We start from the raw sequence: 6,449 nt of genomic DNA on the forward strand, positions 1-6,449 counted from the left end.
GCCCAACCTTCCTTCCGAGGAGTGGCTGGTGGGTTTGAACTGCCAGCCTTCTGATTAGCAGTCAAGTGCCTTAGGCACTACGCTATCAGAGCTCCTGAACTGATGTATAGAAAGTGAATTTGCTCTTTAAACTTTCATTCAAATCACAATAAAAATAAAAAAAAAAAACACTGAAAAATCGTCATATGTATAACAAAATACATGTAATCATAGATGTTAGTATGAAAGAAAGCACAACTTTAGCGAGATGTTAAAGTCTGATGTCTGGATTGAGGGAGTTACTAGGGGTTTAAGGATAAAGTAGGAATAGATACCTTCTATTTTTCATTTTAGTAGTCAATCTCCATTACTACAGCCTTATCAGATGTTCTTTGAGCAAATTTGAGTATTTTTAGTTGCTTTTTCGCTGTTGGTGTTTAAGGTGTGATACCAGCACTGTTTCATAGTTATTTAAAATATCTTTCTTAAACATTTCCATTGTAAAGTTGTAGATATACTAAAAATAGAAGTTAATGTGCTATGTCCAAAACATGACAATTGACAATTTTTCAAAGATATATATGTGCCAAAATGCATTCCTGCTAACATTCCTTTCTCAAACAGTATTTTTTTAAAAAAAGCAAAAACTCCTAAGAATTTTCAGGAATGGTATGATTTTGTAAACGCTTATAGTGGCTTAGAAAATATGAAATCACCCTTTCCTCACACTAGTAAAAAATTAACTCAAAATAGATCAATGACCTATATATAAGCGCTAAAACTATAATCCCTTAAAAGAAACACAGGGGTGAATGTTTATGACCTTTGATTTGGCAATGGGTTCTTAGATAAAAAGTATGATCAACTGATCAACAAAAGAAAAATAGATGAAGTGGACTTTAGCAACACAAAAAAGTAAATAAACCTGTTTGCTGCAATTGTTTCTCAAGTAAGTGAAAAGACAACCTAAGGGATGGGAAAAATATTTGCAAATCATATATCGTAATAGCACCTAAGAAATAAATAAATAAGCAACAAACTCACAGGCATCAGTCAATTCTGACTCATAGTGATTTGCCTTGTGTTTCAGAGGCTGTAAATCTTTACTGAAGTAGATTGTCCCATCTTCCTTTCCCCCAGCTGCTGGTTGGTTTGAATCACCAGCCTCGTGGTTAGCAGTCAAACGCCTTAGGCACTATCCCATCAGAACTTCTTTTTTAGCATCTAGTATCCAGAATACATAAAGAACTCTTAAAACACACAACACAGAACTCAGCAATAAAAAGAAAAACAACCCAATAAAAAAATGGGCAAAGGGTTTGACTAGACATTTCACTGAAGAAAATACACAAACGAAAAGATGCTTAACATCATTAGGGAAAGACACATCAAAACTCCATGAGATATCGCTTCACATCCACCAGGATGGTAATAATTAAAAAAGGAAAATAGTAAATATTGGTGGGAATGTGGAGAAATTGGAAGCTTCACTCATTGCTGGTGGGAATGTGAAGTGGAGCAGCCACTGTGGAAAACCAGTTTGGTGGTTACTCAAATAGTTGGAGTTACACTGGACCCAGAAATTTCATACCTACGGATATACCCAAAAGAGTTAATAGTGTGGAATTAAAAATTTAAAATCAGAGATACAAAATTAAAAGTAAAATTAAGATGTAATATTTTACTATAGCAATAAGAGGCCATTATTAAGACCAGCAAAAGGGCCCCAGTTCCAGGAACTGAGAAACATATAGTTTTAGTAAACAATTCCCAGAACTGTAGATAACTAAGCCCTGAACCTAGTTCTCAGAATTAGGAAAGAAGAACTGAACGTAAACAATTCTCAGAAAATGACATCAGCCATCCACACTCCCTCCAAAGAGTTAATGTTTGAACCAACCAATTACTTGTACCCTGCATTTCCCTCCAGAAAGACTATGTTTAAAATAGCAAATCATTTGTGTTTTACTCACGCCAAAGTTTGAAATTAACCTATCGCCTGAATTCCCTCTGTCCACTCCCCTCCCCCGACCAATCACTTGTACTCCCTCCACCCACACCTCCCCTCTGCCTTTTTCTAATGTACCTTTAAATAGTGTGTGTGTTAGATGCTTGGGGCTCAACTCCTCTGCCCCTGCATGGGATATGAGTCGAGCCCCGGCGCGCTGGAACCTTGAATAAATGCCTCCTGCTTTTGCATCAAGAGACGTCTTTCGTGAGTGATTTTGGGTGGCGTTACCCTTTGGGTTGGGGGAGCCCTGGTGAAGGGGAACCCAACAATAGCAGGCGCTCAAACAAAACCTTGTACACAAATGTTCATTGCAACATTAGTCACAATATACTCACTCCTTCCTCACTTATCGACATGGTTAGTTTCCAAAGACCAGGTCATTATCAGCATATGCAAATATCAGCATTATGTAAACATGAGTGACTACATCACCTCACACTCTTACTTGTACTGTGAACATCCTGCCAGGCCTCTGCCAGGTTACTTGATATGGCTGCCTCCTCTTCACCCACGTGGCCTCAGGAGAGCTCAGCCCCCACCACCTGCAGGAAGGGCCACCCAGTCTTCCAGAGCCACAGTAGTCCAAGCACCCCCGAAATCTGGGGTCCCCTCCTTCTCCTACACTCACTATATTTTCAGGATAGATGGTCCCAGCTTATCCCTTCAAAGACCCCCAAATGCCCTTGGTGGCTTTGTTGCTGGTAGAGAACTCCCTGTCCATAGGCAGGAGGCCCTGGGTATCATGGGGTGATGGTGGTGCATGCTGTTTTTTGGATACCCCTGCTGACCCGTTACCCAAGAATCCCCCAGCTTTCACTAGGTGGCCCTGCCCCCTTCCATCCTCACATCACTGTGACAATTGGCAACCCAGAGCTTTCTCTGAGGCTCTAAGGCCTCTGCTCTTGACCTTAAACTGCAGAAGTCTACCCTGCCCTCACCTGTGCCCACCCAGGAGGGGCCATCAAGGAAGTATAAGGGACTGTACAGGTGCTGGTCATCTCACACGGGGTCCTGTAGCCCCTGGCACCCAAGCGCTCCATCTCAGGGCTCCTTCTGATTATGGCCTGTCCTGTCCCTGCCATCCTTGGAATTGAGAGTTGGGGCCAAACTCTAAAGTCTTGCTTCTTTCCTGGCCCTAAGGGTGGTCAACCTTCAGGACACAGATTGTCACTGACTTGGCTCCAACCTCCTGTGGGTACCCAGGACCCTGTCCCTAACAGCCCCTCTGCAGCCCCTCTCTGCTCTGCCTGACATCCCAGTGGCTTGGGGAGACCATGCCCCCCTCTCCTCTCCCAGGAAGTGAAATAAAGCAATATGAGCTTCCTTTCTATGTGCACATGGTGTCCAGCAGTCATGCAACTAGTCAAGGACTCTGTGAGGGACTTTGGCATTCAATACTGCTGGACGTGCATCATTAATATACAGTCAGATAGTACATTTTTTTTACTCTAGTTGTAAATGTAAAATGTCAGATAACAAGATAGTAGGTAAGTGAGGAGTAGATGTAGTCAAAAAGGTGGAAACAATCCAAATGTCCATCAACGGATGAACAGATAAACAAAATTGTGGTATTCACATACAATATAACATCATTCAGCCATAAAAACAAATGACATGTTACAACATGGATGAACGTCAAAAACATGCTAAGTGAAAGAAGTGAGACACAAAATGTCCATTTTGTATTATTTCATTTACATGAAATATCTCTATTATGTAAATCCATAGAAACAGAAAGCAAATTGGTGGTTGCCAGGGACTGAGGGGTCAGAGGAAAAAGAAGCAACTGCTTAATGGACACCAAACTAAAAAAAACCAAACTCACTGCTGTGGAGTTGGATCCAACTCATATCGACCCCTCGTTGGGTTTCCAGTGCAGTATCACTGCAGAAGTAGATTGCCCAAACTTTCTTCCCAAGAGTGGCTGGTGGGTTTGAACCGCCAACCTTCTGGTTAGCAGTCACATGCCTTAGGCACTATGCCACCAGAACTTCCAAATGGACACCAAGAGTGATGGAAATATTTTGGAGTGATTTAAGTGTTTTTGAATTAGAGATTGTGCTTGTACAGCATTCTGAATGTAGTAAATGCCACTAATTTGTTCACTTTAATATAGTTAACGTTATGTGAATTTCACCTCAACATGAAAATAAAAAATAAGTGAAATGGCTAATGATGTTATGTAAATTTTATGAAAAAACGAGACCAAAAATTATTCTGCAAGGATTTTATTTTATGAATATCCATTTTTTAACTCCTGTAGTTACAAAATTGCAAGATAAAGAAAGGAGATGTCACGTAAACTGGCATATTTAAGACAGTTAAGGAGAAAGTTAATGGGTCTGATTAAGACATGAGAAGAGCATCAAAAGAGAACTATTTATGCATCAAAGGAGTAAGAAAGGCATCTTGCGAAATTTAATGATATCTTTAAGTATTTTTGCAAAAATACCGTGCTGTGAAAGACATGAAACATGTTGTCTCCTATTATACTGTACAAATTACTGCTTAATTTATTTATTCATTCTACAATTTGACACTTGTTAAAATTATAACCTAAATTTTATTCAATATAACAAACTTTTTATCTTTTTACTTTTTTGTTTCAAGATTGTTTTTGTTGTTAGTTGCCATCGAGTCAATTCCAACTCATGGCAACCCCAAGTGTGCAGAGTAGAACTGCTCCACAGGGTGTTTAAGGCTACAATCTTTCAGATGCAGATCGCCAGGCCTGTCTTTGAGGCATCTCTGGATGTGTTTTATAAGACACCTTAAATTTTATATAGGCTGTGCTGGGCTAGCAGAAGGAGGTCAACTCAAGTCAAGAACAAGAATCCCTCCCTTAAAACAAACTTCCTTCATAATTAAATTCCAGATGTCCTTTAATACATGGCATGTCCTCGAGGACTCTTTTGACAAATGACTTACCCTGAAACCCTGCACATGCCCTATTCCATCTCCATTAAAACAAGAAAGGAATTTACAATGACCTTCAGGAAACTACTCCACCCAGGTCCCAACTCTGTATCCTGTTTGCACCATCCCCTCTTCTGACTACCTTTTTTCTACTACTTTTGGTTTGATGCTGCCCAACTGGAATCATATCTACTCACATATTTGGTTACACTCATTTCTGGTGTTTCTCTGCACATTTAGGTTTTGGACAATTTCTGATGTCAAAGAGAGATCTGAAGTGACTGACAAATGTTCCCATGGAGCCCTCATTGGACACAGTTGTGGTATCTGCAAAAGCCCTTTTGGCTTACTGTTTCCACTGAACATCTGGAGGTTATCTTCGTAAGCCCTCTCAAATTCTTAAGCTCCACTCCTTTTGCATTTTGACCTTGAATCTAATATTTTTTTTTGGTAAATTCAGTAAGTTTGTTATTTGGTAGTGCTAGGTCTGTCTCAAAATGGGGTCTAGGTGTCTTTTCGGCAAACCAAAAAGAGCAGTGGATTTTTCTAGTGGAACTCTGGCTTGCTACAGGGCCAAAATCTATGGGTGTAGGTCTTATTTGTATTTGTACTTATGGTTGAATTCATTAACAGCAGTTTGTCAAATCAGTAGCCACTTTGGGGTATTTTGCAATTGGAGAAACTAGTATATTTAAGTTCTAAATTAGGAAAGTTGTGTCCCTTCAAGAGACCTTTTTCCAAGACTAATTGTCCTTGGTTACTGAAGACCTACACTACTGACAAGGAATGCTACACCTTGCCCAGATTCTCATTGTATCTACACCCTTGGTTCTTTTTTAATAATTAGAAAATAACTAACATATTTGTTACATAACAAAATTAAAAATTCCTGGAGGCAGGTGAAAGGAATCACCTTATGTGTCTACTGATTAATATTTCAATTGTTTCAGTGTCATTTCTTCCCAAACCCCAGCAACAATTAGAGGAACTAACCCACCAGCCACTCCTTGGAAGGAAGGTTGGGTGATCTACTTACGTGGTGATACCGCCTCAGAAACCCAAGGAGGGTTCGCTGTGAGTTGGATCCGAATTGATGGCAGTGAGTAGTTGAGTTGAATGTGTCAAAGTTGCCATTCCCTATGCTGTTACATACTCATATATCCAAATGCAGCCACTGACTCCACCTCTCCCTCCTGTCTCCCAGTATTTTCCAGGTGGTGTGATAGACTGGCCTCAACATTGTATCCAGGAGCAAGAAGAAGCTGTGCATTGACTCAATGAAAGTATCATATTCCAATTTTTTTATTGTGATAAATATGTATATGCAACAAAATATTTTCCATTTCAACATTTTCCACATTTACAATTCGGTAACATTCATCAACTTTGTCATGTTCAACCATCACCACCCTTATCATATATATATATTTTTAATTTATTTATTTTTCTTATTTGGGTGAAGATTTACAGAGCAAATTCACTTTCCATACAGCAGTTCACATATACTTTGTCTCATGTCATTGACCACAGTTTACCACAATGC

This window comes from Orycteropus afer, unplaced genomic scaffold (assembly GCF_000298275.1).
Source record: "Orycteropus afer afer isolate SDZICR_OR568_19922 unplaced genomic scaffold, OryAfe1.0 scaffold00005, whole genome shotgun sequence".
Lineage (NCBI taxonomy): Eukaryota > Metazoa > Chordata > Mammalia > Tubulidentata > Orycteropodidae > Orycteropus > Orycteropus afer.